The 18,030-nt window shown below is 47.5% G+C and overlaps 1 protein-coding gene and 1 long non-coding RNA gene across 5 annotated transcripts in view; one reads left to right on the top strand and one right to left on the bottom strand.

The window, feature by feature from the left end:
* The window catches only part of lov (BTB/POZ domain-containing jim lovell protein), a 93,366-nt gene that overhangs the window by 34,748 nt on the left and 40,588 nt on the right, over positions 1-18,030 (top strand). The window lies entirely within an intron of this gene.
* Positions 1-18,030, bottom strand: part of LOC113463823 (uncharacterized) — a 47,469-nt gene that overhangs the window by 3,427 nt on the left and 26,012 nt on the right. The gene's annotated exons all lie outside the window — the stretch shown is intronic.

Here is an 18,030-nt window from a genome sequence, read left to right as displayed (position 1 = left end):
AGTCTCGTTATTCGTCAGGCAAATGAGAGACGAGGACTCGGCGATGTATCCGAACGAGGGCCAATTATTTCAACGATTTTAAAAATAAATGACCGTAGCGATAGACCGATCCCTCTCCGTCTCTTCTCTCGAAGTACTTGGCTCTATGTTCGTCTGATTGACATAGATCAAATTCGACGTTTCGTCGTCGTTCGTCCGGTAGCCAGTTTGGTCGAACAAATAATTCGCGAAAGAAAGAAGCGAGCGCTAACTTTGGGTAGGAGCATACGTAAAGGCGCCTCGTTGGGGGTCTTTATCGTCGTAATTCGTTCGAAAAGAAACTACAACGAAGGTACCGGGGCAGGCGGGCGTTCCGAGAATGCCCTCCTAAGTCACGCCACGGCACGAGTGAACTTTCTACCTGTGCCCGTACACGTGTTCGTGCGATATACGTGTATAATTGTGGTTACAGCGACCGGCAAAAGTATTCTCGCGGTATTAAAATCATATGCATCGGGTCGACTCGCCAGCGTCGTAGATATTTCAGTGATTTTCGTAATGGAATTAGCGCAACGGTTTTTAGAATGAAACGTAGGGAAAAGAAGATCGAATTAGGGAATATTATTAAAAGAAGATTTAACGGAAATTTCGGGCAAACGTAAAATTATCCGCAGGATATCGATAGATGAATAAACTATTAGCTTTTATGGACGGCACTTTCTTAACACGGTCTTCTCCTCGGCTAAGAAATATTTCCATCCTTCATGCGACGTATCGATTCGGTACTTTGGACTCGACGTTACAAATCGCTTATGAATAGGTACTTTTGTCTCTCGCTGTACCCACATAGATACATACGTAGGTATCTCGAGTTCCGAGCACTCGGGTTCGTGACGCGCGGTTAAATACATTTTTTCTGTTCTCTCTGCCGGGGGGACGGGAGATGATCGATGAATCCCGATAACCGTGTTCAATTAGCGTGGCGCCTTTGTACACGAGGGGGCGATCCACCGAATTTATTTAGTATCACGATGATGCGCCAATCATAATCGGAATAGTCGCGCGCGCCGGGCAACTTTGTTCCAACTTGTACGAGCCGAATCCGCCCGAAGAGGTATCGTTCGAAACTAATTAAATCGACGCGGCACGCGTACAATTTTATCACGATCATATTTACCTACCTCTTCTCGCAAAGGGGCGGTTTTTTCGCAAAGGGGAAAAAGTGGGTTAACTCCTGCGGCGGGGCCAGGCTCTCGTTGGCAAGTCTGTACGCATTCCGCAACGGAATAAATCAGCCAACCGACGGTACGGCGGCGGTGGCCCGACCGAATATTTATTTTCCAGGTAGAATCCGGGGAAAAGTTTTCGTTGACCAGGCTAGGCAATGCGCCACGCGTCGTAGAGAGATACGGGGCGGCTGAGTAAATTAAATCCCGAGTCAAATAAAAATCTGGTGGAAACTCCGATGCGATGTCTGCCGAATCGGATTCACGATCGGTTTCTTTTTACCCGATAGATCCGCGGTCGCTCTCGTGGAAATCGAATCGAAGTACGCGCGCGATCGACGTTTTCGAGGAGAAATCGCCGGTCGCTGGCAGGATCTTGCCGGCGAGACTGTACACGCGATCGTTACCAGTGGTAAAGAACAATGTGGCATTTTTTTGCACGGGATGCGTGTGTAACAGCAGAGCGGGGCCTAGCCCACGGTTTTACGGCCGGGTAATGGGCCCCTTTAGCCTCTCTCCGGGTCTCCCGTGGAAATATACGGAACCAGGCTCCCGATATCCTTCTACGTCTCACCGTTTTCTCTTTCCTCAAACGCGAAACCAACTACTACGTTTTGTTTAAACAAAATGTTTGAAGAGTCAGTCGGATCACTCGAGATCGTTAGCTCGATACAATAGAATGCAATGAAACGGATCGTGTGGCAATCGTATAACTTCGTTACACACTCTTGTCTACGGAAAGAAACCGTGTTCCGAGAAAAGTTCGACTAGAAAGCTACACGTATTCGCCTCATAGAACCGAGAAAATCGTTTTCTACGAATAATAATAATCTTGAGAATTTCAAACGCTCCAGTCGAATACCAAACCCAGTGTGACTCGTCGATAATTATTTAGTATGACATTCGTTTTTATTTAGTTATTTATTTGTATTTGACGGGCATAAGCCCTGTGATACGATGATACCGTACGGTCTTAGATCGAAGACAAGCATGAAGTTAATCTATATTATAACAACGAAATGTTTTATCGCCGTTGGAGGCGAACAGGCGCACGATGCACTCGAATCGTTAGCAATTTCAGTGGAAATTAAATATTTCATCCGTGCAAAACGGTGGTTACTGAGGCCGTTACGAGTCGGTATGTACACGTACATAAATAGAAGTCGGAGGATGCAGGTTCGGGTTTGAACGGTGAACCGATTAAACGCGAGGCGAACGAGAACGAGAACGAGAGCGGCGGGGCATCGTTCGATCTGGTTGTCCGGCTCGAAGATCCGAGAAGGAACGCTTAGTCATGGCTCGGCTTCGATCGAATCGTTCCCAGGCGTTGTCGAACGTCTCGAGCCTCGATCTCTCTACATGTATACATGTGTAAACTGTAAACGCTTCGGGCACCGATTCATCGCCTAAAAACAATGATAAAACAATCGTATACCATAAGTTCATACGTAAATTGGCATGGGCACAACAAATACGTGTGCAAACGGGTGGTCGATTAGAAAATATCTCGTATCCGCCTGTTTTTTTTTCATTGTTGCGTCGAGCGCGAGTAACGAAGCGAACCCGTTTCAGTGGGCAATCACTTTTTTTCGAGCGAAATACGTGTAATCTGAAACTCGTACGCGAGTCGAATCGGTGTTGTAATCGGTCGTGGTATCTCATGGACGACGAAACGAGATTAAGACGTGGACAGGACGGGGTGGAAGGGGGTCGGATCATTCGGGGAATCGTCCGGGGGTTAAAACCGAAACGAACGGAGGAGAGAGACGTGCCGGAAGCGAGCAGGTGACTGGTAGTTCCGCTCCATCGAGCTCTGTTCCGCGCCACGGCCGCTCGAGATCGGCCGCCCGACTGCGTGCTCTCCTTTTATTCTCCTCCGTGATCTTCTCTCTATCCTCGTCGCTTATTTACTCTCTTTCGATTCGCATCTCCGCTTCGTTACGCGCTGCCCAACCTCCCATACACGAATTAATAAACGGAACGCACTGTGCCGATCGCCGTTTCATCGATCAAAGGCCGATCGGGATCTTTTTACTTCTAATTAACATCTAAATCGTAGAAACAAACGCCGCGACGGGGTGTCGAACGGCGTCGATCGTCGCCGATCGTCGCCTGTTAGACGATCGGAACGACAGACGCGTATTCTCCGGCCTACCATAAACGAAGTAGTGCGGAATTTTTAAAGCTAGTTTCGTCGGGTTGCGAACCGACGAGAAATCGCTCCCACATCGATCATCTTTCGGCGCACGGTTTCGCGATGGTAGAAAGGAAGGATCGATAGATCGCGAGGAGAGCAAATCGTTCGATTCGGGGTCAGTCGTCGGCAGGGGTTACGCAACCGAGGAGTCAACGTTTTCTTCCGCGCGCTGGGATTCGATGCACACAGACGGACAGAGAAGGCGAAAGAGCGAGACCGAGCACGGTGGTAACAGTACACATAACTCGGGGTCTTGTTTGACTTAACGGATCAATTTGATGCAAATTTACCTGTTTGCGATATACCTGGATACACCCGTCGGATTTCTCTATTTCGCGTTTAAGAGAAGAAGTAAGCGGCCCCGTCGCAGCGTCGCGCGCTGTCTGTAGATCGGCTCTACGGCGCATAGATCATCGTGGACCCGTTCGAAAATTAGCGAATGGGCCAATTACGTATCGAGTTAGAAGTTAGGCGGGTTACCGGTTGCGAAAAGGGTCGCCGAGCCGTGTCGGTCTGACCTGTGGGAATCCTCGATATTTACCAGATGCTCTTGTCTACGTGCTTATTTACGTGCTCCATTCGCGATCCTTTAAAATCGATAGGTACACAGCCCGATATGCAAAGATCTGTTGTCAGGTTCGTGTAATTAACAAAACCTTCTTTCGATCTCATGGCTATGTCTATTCGTAAACTTTCGGTTGTTATTACATACGTTCATGTATAAATAGCGGAAAGATCTTGGCAAAATTGAGGACGAGATACCATGGGGGGAAAGGAACGTGCACGAAATATGTATATCGGTTTACATAAACGGAATAGCAGAAGAACGGGAATACGAATAAATAGTATAACAAATAAATGATTAACTTTTGTAAATGAATTAATTCATTTCGTATTACCGAGGTGCAGCAATATTTTCGGTGTTATTCAATGTTTAAATGTGATACATTATAGAAAATTCATTAAAAATGAAAATGAACGGTTTCTTCGGTTCACGTGGGACGAAGTCGGAATTGGCCGGAGAAATAGATTGATTTTTCAAATAGACGTCGCTGACTCGTTATGGTTCGGACTGTACCCGTGGAAACGTGGCCGATGCTCGATCGCCGTGGAAAAGGAATTCCTTATGACTCGGTTACCAGCTACCACGTACATGCACGTAAGAATCTGGCTACGTTGCTTCAGCCTCGTGCACGGTGAATCAAAAATCGCGTGGATCGTAAAATACCACTACTAGATCGTAAAATTTACTTCCGTGCATCAATCATACGCGTACCTGTATGTGTGCCGGCTGGGATTTACTTTACGGCCTACTGCCTTTTGCCTTTTGTTCTCTGCTCACTTTCACGGATCGAGGATCCTCTCCGCTTCTTCTTCCTCGCACGATCTTACGGCTACTATTCATCCGAATATTTTCCATGCTTTTTATCGGTTCTGTAGAGATGATCGGAGTCGAGTCTCGTGGGCTAAATTCGGAAGGGATTGGAAAACGAATTTCTTCCAATTAGATCGATGAAACAAGCCGACAGACGCAGAGCGTGTATCGATCAACCGGTCACACCGAAGCTTAGGTATCGAACGTGGCCCGTCTATTTTATTCAAATAATTAAGCTTAGAGAGAAAGACAGATCGGGGTAAGGGAGAAAGAATCGCGGTAAGACATCTGTAGAGGGTAAGGCCAGCGTGGGGGTGGTTGAAACATAAGAGCGAGGGGAGGGGTCGGCGAGAGAGAAATGAGACAGAACGAGATCTTCCACTCCCGGACGAGGCAACGACTACCAGTTCCCTTATACCTACCAGTACCACTGCCACCCCCTCGAAAAGAGTATTTAAAGTGACGTCACGAGAGGGAGAAGGGTTGGAGGAAGAAGAAGAAGCAGAAGAAGAAGAAGAAGAAGAAGCAGCGAGCGAGTCATGAGAAGAGGGGATTGTTCGGGCAACGAAGGGAGAGACAGAGAGAGATGCTTTAAGACGCTCGATATAAATACCAGAGGGGTTGAGAAAAAGGGTTGCTTCCCTTCGGGCCAACGTAACGCCGCGACGCGAGGCGATTCAAAAATTATTCGAATCGCGATACGCGATCCACTCTGTGCCTAACCGCGTCCGAACCTCGATACGGTGATACGTAATACATGCGATTAATTAAGCATGTGTCTTGATTATAATTAGGTATCGATCGATGAGAATGAGTGCTAAAAACGAAACGAAAGTGTCGGTACATGCTTTAGTAAAATATCGTTTACCTCGATTAAAGTTGTCTAAAATAAATTAGAACGTTTTTGACACGAAGGCGGACTGAATACTTAATATATACGGCAAAATGCAACATGACAGGTTGTCATGCATTGAGCACACGTAATTGCTATTGCATATTTTGTATATCGTATTTTAATTACGAAATGATTCGAAACTCGAGATGAGAAACAGCGATGTACGGGGATAGTTGTACGCGAAGAAAGAAGAAAAAGAGGAAGGAGGATGAGGAGGGTAAGGTGAAAGGATTCGAGGGGTCGAAGGCGAGAGAAGGGAGGAAGAAGTCGTAGCCGGCGAGGGTGAGAAGCGAGGGGGGTAGCCAGGGCCTACGGGGCTGGAAAACTCACCCCTTTTCTTGCTTACCCTCGCCTCGCTGTTTAATTGCATCTTACTTTCGAATTTTCCGCGTGGAGCTATCGATCGAGACGCGAGAAGCGGGCGAAAGGGGGTTCGTTTGCATCTTATCTCCGACAACCGTCTCTCTCTTCCTCCCTTTCGCTCCTTTTTCTCCCTGTTTCGTTTTCGCGGAGCCAGCCAGAGTGCGAAAGAGAGAAAGAAGAAGAGGCATCTCCTTTGCCTTCGTTGGTCCTTGCCCACCCTCTTCTTCTTCTTCCGTCCGGACTCTTACCCACATCAACTTACACCACCCCCGGGTGTTCCCTGAAAACCGTGGGGTTGCTCTCGCCCACCCCTCGGTCGGACTATTTAAAACTGCACGTACAAAACTGCGTCAGCCAATGAACCGCCCCACCTCTTACCCCTTTACCCTTCCCCGGATAGGATTTTTTTGCCAACCCTCGATCGGAATTACGATATGGAGTCCATTAAGAATCTGAAAAAGTCGAAAAACAAACACGTTTTACTCGATTCGTACCTACGTGTATTACTGTGGCATTTCGTAACTTCTGTTTTCGGTTCGGCGATCGATAAATTACAGAACACGAGCCGTCCGTTCGTTCATACATGTGTGCGCTAATTGAATTAATAAATTGAGCGAGAAATAATCGTAATCGAATTCCTGACTCGAAATTCGAAACGAGAAAACGAACAGGACAACGAATAATGAAGAAAGAATACTGTAGGTAAACGTGAGACGTGGAAAAACGTGAAAGTAGGCGCCCTATGTTATTTTCGCCCCTAAGATTTTTAATCGATCCGTCACTGGTAAGGGTGGAAAGAGGATGGGAGGGAGAGACGCGGGGGTGGTTTCTTCCTTAGTTCCCTTGCCTCGCCTCGTATTTAAAACCTCGGGGCTGATGAACGCTTCTCATGCCAAGCAGCCTCTCTCACCCTCTTCTTTCCGCCCCCTTTCAACCCCCTTTCAACCCCTCGAACTCGTGCACGCATACGGCCACGCGTGCGAGCCCCAAAAGTTTGTCGATATCAAATGCCATAAATACAGATCCAACGATAACGTTAATTAATTAATCGAGACGTGCGCTTACAATTTTCCCAATTATCTTTGACATAAATATATCTTTCGTTTCGAAATTGAACGAACACTGAAATTACGCGATTTGTCGAATTCGCAAAAGCTTGCAGACGATTGAAAAAATTGAACTACGAACGTAACTAAGATTCCGTTCCATCTTCTTTATTATTTTTCGAACCGGGTTAGATAGCTAGATATCTTGTACCTTCAGTTAGGTAACCGTCTTTGCTCGAGCATGTAACGAGTCTTAACTGTCCTCCACACGCGTTGTCCACGTAATCACCCCGTTCTCGTTTCCCGTCCGTACAAACTCGACCATGGACGATGCCCAGTGCAGATCTTAGAAACCGCTTTTTTCATAAATGAGGAAACGCCGTGCCGCGTCTGCATTCGTACGGTAGACACGTTTATCGAAAAATGGTAGTAAGAGCAGAAGCTTTCGGGAAGACGCGAGAGAGCAAATACTTTCTCGTAGTATTGAAAAATTTTAACGGTTTCACGCTCGCGATCCGTTGCCAAATGAGACAAAGGGCCATTGATCTCGCACCGTGGGGATAATGCCGATAATCGTGAAAATCAAGGCCGATCGTGCGGAACTTCGATGCAGGCCGACGATAAATCGTTATCGCTTCCCTAATCGAATCTTTTCGTTAGTCAACCGCGACTCTACCAATAACAATCCCGCGATTCGCATTATCCTTCCATTCACGCGCAATCTTTCGTTTAGTACGATTCGAAAAACAGAGAATGCGGATTATTCGTCAGGACTATGTAACTCGTTGCGTTGGACTATGTAAATCTATCGACGATTTTTAACTGAAGTTTTGATGAGCAATCGATGGATGAGCGGTTAACGGATTGTTCAGAGAAAGAACGAGGGAGTACGATGGGAAACGAGAAAGACGGATGGGAAGAAGGAAAAATATGCAAAGGGGGAGTAGGGGAGACGAGCGAAGAATGGCATTAAACGGCAAGCGATCTGTGCGCAGTCTGGCAAAACGCTGACTTTTGGCAATGGGCGAAAATAATGCGCTCCGCGAGCAGAAGCGGCGCGCGCCCGCCTGCCTGCCTACCTACGTAGTTGCTCGCTCGCTCGCTCGCTTTTAGGATTTAAAAACCAGAGTCGTCCGGGTGGTTCCTTGTTCTCGCGAAGTGGAGCCGAGCCGAGCCGAGCGGAGAGAAGTCCAACGGAGCGTTGGTAAAACGCGAGGCGAACCCACTCGAGTGTGACACGAATTTTTTTTGGTTGCCCTCCTCCGACTCCCTCCCTCGTTTCTCTCTGCCGAAAGTATCGCCCGGGCCAACGTTTTGTATTTTCCTTTTTTTTTTTTTATTCTTTTCATTACGCTTTTTTGTTTTCTATTCCCCTCCCCCTCGTCGAAAGTTAGCGGTGTTTTCTCTTGCGGCGCGGCGGGCCAACTAAACGGTGAGAATTAATTTGCTCCGCTAGTTTCTATTCCGCGTTGACTGGTCGACGACCTCGCCACAGATTTTGGAGTCGAATCGGTTGACAGGGAAACGCGTGTTCCTCGGCGTGAGTCACGGAACCAAGCGGCCCGACCCCTCCGCGATCGGTCCAATTCGATCGAATTCGTAAGTCACGGACAACATCCGTATCCCGCGGCGGCGATTCGATCCGCGAACGACGATCAAACGATAAAAGGAGTACGCGATCTGAATTTCCAGATGAGAACGCCGGATGTGGACTGCGGTCTCTCTGTCATGCATCACCAGATTCGCATCTTCCCGATGCTGTAACAAAAGAGATTCGTCTCCGGAAACGCGTTTTTACCATTTTTACACGCGAACGAACAACTCCGTTTTTTCCTATTCCACGTAACGCCACACTTTGTACACCCAGAGCTTCCGGTTATTAGGCGAAAGAAATAGACGCACGGTACCGTGCAAGCGCGTTCCGTTCGTACGCCGCGATAAAGGATCGATCGATCGAAGAAGAAGATACGAAGTGGATTCGAAGACGGTGTCGAGTCACTTTCGGATCGAACTCGAAGTTCACCGTTCTCGGTGCGCGAGCGGTTAAACAGCCGCGCCGAGTCCATACGAGCCGCGATACGTTTAGGCAAGGAGGACGGAGCGAGACAGAGGCCAGATGGATAGCGGATAGCGGGACGAGGATGGTCGCGTACATAGTTGGAAGCGCGAGGACGGGAAACGGGTGAATGGCTACGGGGTACGGGGGACGAAGAAGAAGGGTGGATGGATGGATGGCGCAGAGAGTACGCGGACGGTCTTAGCGGTATCTTGGGCCACCCTTCCCTCCGTCCTCGGGGCGAGCGGCTAAATACCTCAGGATTGTTACTATTGCCACCCTCTCCTCGCCTTTCGCCCAACGGGCCACCCATCCCGCACACCCCGATACGATGGAACGGGTTAATGCTATTGATTCACGTGCACGAGGTGCTTCTCTCGGGTAGGCGGCCGCCACTGTTTGACAGTAACGGATCTCCCATCCCCCGCCATCCACCGCCTCCGGTGGCAAAAAGTTCGTCGATCAAACGGGACGACGAAAGATTCGGACTCGGACGATACCACCAGTCATCGCGTCGCGTAATCGTCCCGCGCGATCAAAAGTTATACCGCTTTCCGTGCTTCTAACCGCGACCGTATTATCGCGTGCACCGATGATGATTTAAGAAAGCTGCTTTTCATTTTTATTATCCTTTATTATACCTGATGCATGGCTAATGGTAGGAAACAAAGAAGTTTAGCAAAACTGCAATTTATTTATTAGGGTAGCTAGATCACTTGCGGTATTTAATAGGAATTTCATCGCGCATATTCAACTTGCTCGTTTACACGCACGTACACTCGCCGGTCCGAGTTTACGAACTTAGACGAATTAATAAAACGGTGCTGTGGGATTACGTATTTCTTTTTAAACTGCAACGCGCGATTTGTCCAGTTTATTTGTAACGGGAGGAACGCAACGTTCGACCGTCCGTCCCGAAATTCATTTCGAGCCGCCCGTTTGTAATCATCGGTTCGGTACGTTCATACCGCGCCTCGTTCTCGTTTCTAGTTGTTTTTCGATCCAACGGGCTATCCTTAGAATTCTCATTAGAAAACCGCGAACGGTGAAAGACGGTCAGGTTTAATTTTCGGTAGAAATTTGGAAAATCGTCCGACCGGAGTCGTCTCCATTTATATGCTTGGTGCTAGCGTAGATTATCGTGACGCGTAATACAATATGCAGATGGATATTTGCGAGACTCTCTCGCGCGTACACACGTACCTACACGTACATGCAAGAGGGAAGAAAGACGGAGGGTGAGGGACAGAGAGAGTTCCCGCAGGCGCTGCCCCGTGCTGCTGCTGGCTCCTCGGAAGTGCGATTGGAGGGAAGAGAAGATGCTTCTCCGCTTCTCTGCTCCTCTCCTCGTTCGATCAACAACCGTCGTTGCCGGTTCATCCTCGTCCCGCTCTCTGCGGCCGGACACGAACAACCCCCGGAAGGAGAAGCGAACGGAGAGTCCGAGCGCGCGCGGGCCAGAGAAAGAAAGACGACCACCGGGATGGGACGAACCGGGGTGGTTGCGGGGTCCGGAGGGGGTAAGAAACTGTGAAATATCGATTAAGTTTGCCAGTAAGACAAGGAACGTCCGCGGGTGGAGGCGAACCACCCCCGGCTCGCGAGGAGTGGGTGGTCACGGGACGGGGGACGCCGGTGGGTCGAGGGTGGAAGAGAGGGTGGTAGGTTGAGGCGGTAGGTGATACGAGCATTGTATCGGGGAATTAACGGTACCACCCTCCCTCCCGGCCTCTCTCACGCCCGGCCTTTCCACCCCCTCTTCGCTTTCGCCTCTTCCTTCCGTGTTTCGCGCAACCACCCTCCGGTCCCGCTTTCACCCTTCTTACCCCGTGCCTCGGCTCTCCTCTTCTGGACCGGTGCGGATTCTCTTCATCGGCGGTGTTGCTGGTCCTCCTTCAGACGTTTCTCCGTCTCTATTATGTGTACGCGTTCGTTCGCGTACAGTATCGTCCATAAATACTCGGACCGCCGAAGGAGCGTAGACGCGCGATCAGGGTAGCCGTTCCTTGCGCGCGTACAACATTTTTCCTAAACCCTTTCCACTCCCATCTACCCAATTTCGTACCGTTTAGACGCGAAAGATCTCCGTCCATCGTAACGTTCCACGCGTAGTACTTACGTACAACGTCGCGGCACCTCCGTCTATCGTTGCGATGTTACAGCAACTTTCTTTCCCGACTTATCGAATGTCAGGCTAGTCGATCGGCAGATCTTCCTCGACGATGATCGCGTTCGCCTGATCGTTTTACCGTCCTTAATCGCACACATTCCATCGATCATACACGATTCTTTTGATGAATTTTACGTGAATCATCGTTCGAATTATTTGTGGACGTTAGTGTATATCGTTTCATCTCGCTCTCAGCGCGAACGTCTCTCTCGTTCGCTCCCTGGACGTCTTACGACTTACCCCAACCCCTTCGGCCACCTTCGTATTCGTCCCTGGCCAGCACACGTTCCAGATCAACCCTCTCCCCAGCAACCCTCCGCTATCCTACGGTGTGTACAGGACAACGAGGAGCGGAGGTTGGTGGTTTCTCAGTCTCGGATACAGAGGAAGGATGTACATACATACATACATATAAAGAGGGGGAGAGAAGGGGGGAGGATACATACACCCTGTCCCGTGTTCGCCTCTGTCCCTTATCGCCTTTACTCTGGTCATCTTCTTCTTATCTGGACACCGGTAAGGATCGGTGGTACTGGTGGTGGTGATCAGGAATTGCATGTCGAGTATATGAATCACGCGAGGCGCGCACGATCGATAAAGTTTCGGGGAAGGATTTTGATTGTCGTCTCCGGCTGCCTCCCTTCCGACGGACCGAATTCCTTCGCGAGGACGCGACAGTCTCACCGCGGAGCAAAGTAGCTCCTCATCGTATTTACCGATCAGCAAAAGAATCTCACATCGTCGCGGAACACGTTGTTCTTCCTGAACGAACACGCGTTCGTTCCATCGAATCGTTCGAAACTCTTAGTCTCTACGCGTACCTCTCGGATCGTATGCGATACTTAATCATATTCTATTTTCAGTTCGCTCGAGTCGGAGTGAAAATCAGGTCGCGAAATGCAAAACTGGGAGTAAGGGGTGTGTTCAGAAATAGGCGATAAAATTGATGTAAACAGCCACTTGGCACGCCGAGCCGTTCCGCGCCGAAGGTTACTCCCCGGAGGGTTACATCCCTCTCTCTCTCTTTCTCTCTTTGCACCCTTCCTGTCTCTTCCTCCATAACCTACCCCTTTGCGGAAAGAATAGAGGTACCGACATCAGAGGGAACAGGCAGGACGGTTTGAAAAAATGAATAACCACATGTTCGTTTTAACGCACGATTCGTTGTTTAAACGGTTTTAACCCTTTGAGACACGAATCTCTATCGTATGACGATTCAGAGATAACGATAATTACAAATATCGCATAATCTCGATTGTTACAAACTACACGTACAGATGCATTGATTCTCTGGTCAAGATTTCCATTCGACGAAACGGTACTGAATTCAACCAATTTTATATCGACGCATTTTTTGTTTAAATGCTTTAAATGCTAAAATAAACGCGATAGTAGATTATTTAAAGTCAACGTATGTCAGTGTAAATACGTACGCTCGTACTTATTTAAATAAACGGGAAGAATACGGTGGAACAGCGGGAGAATCCAAGCGTGGAAGAAGAAGAAGAGCAGTAGGAGCAGGAGCAGGAGCAGGAGGGAGAGGAACAGCCATAAACAGCTTGTTGCTTCCGCGAAACTGCGAACGCTCCTAAGCTCGGCTCCGTTTATACGGCAGCTATCTTCTAGAGATGCTGCAGCGGCGCAAAGTATGCGTAGAATGTGAAAGATTGCCCCCCGAGTGTCGGAATACGTTCTTAACCTTTTCCATATGACGAAACTGGCCATCGGTACACAGCGCATACGTGCAACGCTGCGTTTACCAATAAGTTAGATGTCGGGTTTAGAATTCCGTAGATATGGTACACCAGATTTACACAGGCGGACAATGAATTTGTTTTAACGGTTACGCGCTACGTGTTGTGGCGATCTCGTACTAACAAAGGAGTATGATTCACTGTAACGAGTAAAGGTATCGCGCAAGGCCTTGCTATGACAAAAGGTTCGTCTGACCACCACTGACAATGAGTATTGTATACACGCAATTACGAAGCGTGTGCCGCGTAGTGCCAGGCACTATACTGAAAACTAGTATAGTAATAGCCGCAAACAACTGTCATTAACTGTCATTAACAACGCTCCGCTGCCTCGCGTCGGTCGTCGTAAAAAAAAAGGTGAAAATGTTGGGTGGTATGAAATACAGTGTCGAGCCAGAGATGTATGAAATTAATAATTAATCGTACATCATTCAGTAAGATTTCGGGATAGCATACTCGGGATACTGAAATATAAATAAGAACGGAACTACTGAATGTCCGAGCCGCTTTCTCTTCGAGATATGTATGTATTTCGGGGGCACAACTTTCGATTCGATTAGTATAATGAAAAACTGGACAAAAGCGAAAGTCGTTGAGAAAAGAGAGAAATCGCGGATGGAGACTGTTTAGATCTTTTAGATTTTGAGTTTTCCAAGATGTAAGGAACGGTATGTTGGGAACATCGAGTCGAATTCGCTAACATCGGATTACGCGAAGGCATGTAATCGGCCGCAGGCCTAGCCACGTCGGAACAGACGCGAAGAAACTTGTCGGTGTATATACTGTTCGCGTTGCGAACGCGAAGGGATGCGAGAGAAGAGATTCGGCGGGGGTGGTGGTCGGGTGGTTTGGTAACGCCGCGTCGGTCGAGGGGCAGAAGAAGCAAAGCGAGAGAGAGTGGGTGGGTGGCCAGGGTGGAGGTGAACGCCAAGGGTTCTGAGATACTAACCCTTGGCCAAGCCGCACCCCGAGGTCCAGAATAATCTACAATCCATATCAGTCTTAGGTAGTCCACCCAACCCATCCAACCACCCCCGAGGCCCCGAGCCCCAACCTCTGGAAACCACCTTCAGCGATGAGAGAGATCGCGTTCTCTCTTGCCTCCTTTGCTTGCTTGCTTGCTTGCATCCCTTGGACTCTGGACCACCGCCACCCCCGTTCGCTCGGTTAGGCCCGTTTCACACGATAACGCACGTTATCCATCCGACGAATTATATCTCCGATGTCCCGTTCAAAAACTCCCGGGACCCGTCCGCTCGGAGGTTGATTCAGTTTCCCTCGTGCCGCTGAATCGCTGTGTGTATCTCCTCTCAGCGTCCGTCGACCGCTTAAAATTTACCCATGCAGTTCGTGCGCGTAAAACGATTCCCGACACGTTTCTCTATTTTGCTTCGATCGCCCACTTGTAAATTCTACTTCGCTTCTACGACGATCAGTTTTACGTACGTGTAGGGTTTCCTCATAAATCTTATGCTTAACGCTCCGAGTTAAACTATGAATCGTTGACTCTCCGTTTCTATCGGCGTTCGCTGCTCGTACCCGAAACATCGTCGAAAATCACATTTTTCACAGATCGGCCGTAAATGGTAAGGGATGAACTATTAAGGATAATCGATTTCCTATCTCGATTCGTAACGAGAATTTCGGATACGCGAATTCCGGATTGATAGAACGCGCTCGCATTTAGTGTGAAACGGGTGTTAGTTCTCTCCTTCCCTTTCCCACTTTCGCGTCCGTTTCCATCTTCCTTGGCTCGGAGTCTCTTCAGGTGCTCCTTCTGTTCCCGTTCTCGGTTCTCGGTTCGGTCTCTCTCTTCAACTCCTTAGTCTTAGCCGCAACCCTTGCCTTGCCTTGCCTTGCCTTGGCTCGCCGGGACCAGCCGGCTAGTCAATACCCCACACGTTCCTTGCTTATACGTGCCACGGTGCGGTGCTCGGGCTTCCTTTCTCTGTGTGGACCCTAAAACCATCCACCCTCTAACCACCCACTCTCCTTCCTCGACTGGCTCCTTAACGATGGAACTATACCCCAGAAACCTAGCCGTCGACCTTATAGCCCCGCGCTAACGATAAATTCGAGTCGACGGACTTGCCGACTCGAATAATCGAAAATATTGTCAACGATATCCTCGTCGACGCCGTTTCACCGTCTTCAAGATTTTTTCGTATCAATCGATCAAGACTCCAACTTCGATGTATTCGCGCATAAAATAGACTTCGCGGTCGATTCGGTTTTAAATTAGGCATTCTTCGAAACCTATTGTTTTATCGCGTTACGATATTTTAACAAAAAGAATACGCGTACAAACTCGAATCGCGATACACACGGTTTGCAACGATAGAGACGGGAAAAGACGAAGGGAAGCACGGTGGTGAATGCTACATTTTAGTAAAAACGAGAAAGAGAGAGAGAGAGAGAGAGAGATGGAGATGGCATGGCCCGAAGGCCTCTCGCCTCTCGCCTTAACCTTACTTTTATCCAGCCGAAGACAACCTTACTCTCTTTCTCTCTCTTTCACTCGCGTTTTTTTTTTCCTTTTCTTTTCGCTACCTCCCCTTTCCCTTTCGAAACCGAGGATTTAAGGCTTAAGGTTCCGTTCCTTTGAACCCTTTCACGCACTGCAAGTCGAGTGGACCTCCTCCGATTCCCCAGAGTTTTTCGAATTCAGATCCGGCGGGTACCGGGTACGTACTTACTTACTGAAAAGTGGAGAAGTTAATTGTGTATTTAAGTATGCATAATTGCCGAGGCGAGGTCGAATCGGGGATATGGCTAATTACCACCGGGTGCTGCCTTTTTAATCTTGAGAATTATTATGCCTTTTTTTAGACTTATATTATAATACGCCTTTGTAAGTAAGGAAGCCCGCTATATGTCTCTCCGCTGCTCTGGTTATTCCTCGCGTTTAATCAGCTTTGTTCAGAGTTGTGTTGTATGTGTAAATCCATTAACACGATCATCGCGTTATCTCGCATTTTAAGAACAATTAATAATTAATTTAACGAAGTCGAAGAAGTCGTGCCTCCCATATACTTTCGCGTACAATTTTGCGGTGAACGCAAACCTTCCCTGAAAAGGGAACATCGGCTTAGGCTTCAATCTTCCAAGAAATTTTCACGCGAGCATGGGTCTTCCGTCTTTTTCACGAACGACGCTCTCTCGTTCCCGGAACGATCTCGTCACTTTACGTCTCGTAATTATTGCCCAGACTGTAACCCACCGCTACCCTTCGACCCTTCGTGAATTCCCTTCGCTTTTATTCCAGCAAAAATCACGATTCTCCTCTGGGTTATCTTATCTGCCGTGGATTCATTCTCGTAGCGATCGATAAACAGTTGTATGATAAAAAAAAGATCTATTCTTCCTTCGGAAAAGTTTGATGTCTTTAAAGACCCGGGAAGATTCACCGGTCGCGGCTTAAAGGGAAATGACGGAATGAGATAATAACGAACTGCTGAGTCGCGAGAAAAGACGAGGAGGGATAGAACAAGCGCGATACGTAATTCGCAATTCCCTTCTACTTAAGAATCGATAATTGCATCCGTAATACGGACGAAATACAAGTACCCGGCAAATATTTGAATTACGTATTGCTGCGTTGGAAGAAGATACTAAATGAACCTGTGACAGACCCTGGTGTGATATCGGAGCTTAAAAATCGAAACAGCGCTTACTGGCCCTACGGAGAGAGGCTAGGCATCTACATAAAATTGCCCCTAAACTAGAAGTTGCATATTTAAAACACGAAATTTCCAAATTAATCAATTAATATGAAATATGTTATATTGTCAATACTTCAGTGCTCGTTGTTTACACGTGCGATTAGATGCAACATTTTATTCTCTTTGTGACTGTCATTCAGCGCACATTTTATTTTCTTTGTGAGCTGAGGATTGTAGCGAATCCTAACGTCCAATAGCTTTAACGTACTTTAGCTTTCTCCCTACTTCTGGTTTAGGTATATTTTACCAAGGCCAGAAATTATCATTTAGGTACCCAGCTACTCCCTGTAGGATCACTAGCTGCTAATGTATGCTTGTCATTGTTATGAACCCAAGTTTTTCGTGCTGTGTTTTAAAACTGTTTAATCCCTTCCGCTCGTTGAAAACGATACCGTAATTTAAGAAAAAGGTACGACAAAGTAAAAATTTGACGAAAGGAAGCGCTCGTATACTCGCTAAATAGAGTGTATCACGATACCTAGATAATAAAATATATTCGGAATCATTAGGATTATTTCCACTACAAGGTGTTTTTCTCCGCAGGTAACACCATAAAAGTGTATATATATTATTTTACGCGAAGCATTATTTTCACGGGTATACGACTTGCAGACAGGTTGCAAGGTATCGGTGAAAATTTTATGCCTGGCAATATTTTTGAGAGCTCGGTTCGTCGGTGATACTGCCATAAAACTGACCTCTACTTTGTGTCACTTTTGCCAAGGTAACGGTGTCCGCCATATTCTCTAATTCAGATTTAAGCTCACGGAGGACGTCGATGCGTCAAACAGAAAATTCTTCCGACTGATTTCCAATTGAATTCCCGCGTTATTTAAAACCAGAGTTAAAATATTAGTTTTAAAATAGTTGAACATCTATCGTTTTAACAAGATTAACTGATGCGATATCGAGACTCGTCTACGTCAGAACTGTCGAAAGTCGACAGGTAATGCCCGCGAATGACGAGTCGCTTTTTTGTCATAAGTTCGTAATAATAATAGAAGAAGGAAATAGAAAATTCGTCATCAATTTTCAAGTATTGCCTGTCCAGAGGATATTTAGATTTACTTAGAATTACTTTCTATTTTCTCTCGTTTATCTCTGACCGTTCATCTCTAATCATAGTTCGCGCATTCAGTTTTGATTCGGAACTGTTGCCGAACGCGTTGTCCGACGAAAACGAAGTTTGGAAATTCAAATTCGGTCATCTTGGCGATCAGGTGCTCGGGTACAAATAACAAAGTAAT

The sequence above is a fragment of the Ceratina calcarata genome, unplaced genomic scaffold (genome assembly GCF_001652005.2).
Source record: "Ceratina calcarata isolate Rehan_Ccalc_2016 unplaced genomic scaffold, ASM165200v1 scaffold165.2, whole genome shotgun sequence".
NCBI classification, from domain to species: Eukaryota; Metazoa; Arthropoda; class Insecta; order Hymenoptera; family Apidae; genus Ceratina; species Ceratina calcarata.
The sequence above is the reverse complement of the archived record's forward strand: the minus strand, read 5'-3'. Positions and strand labels throughout refer to the sequence as shown.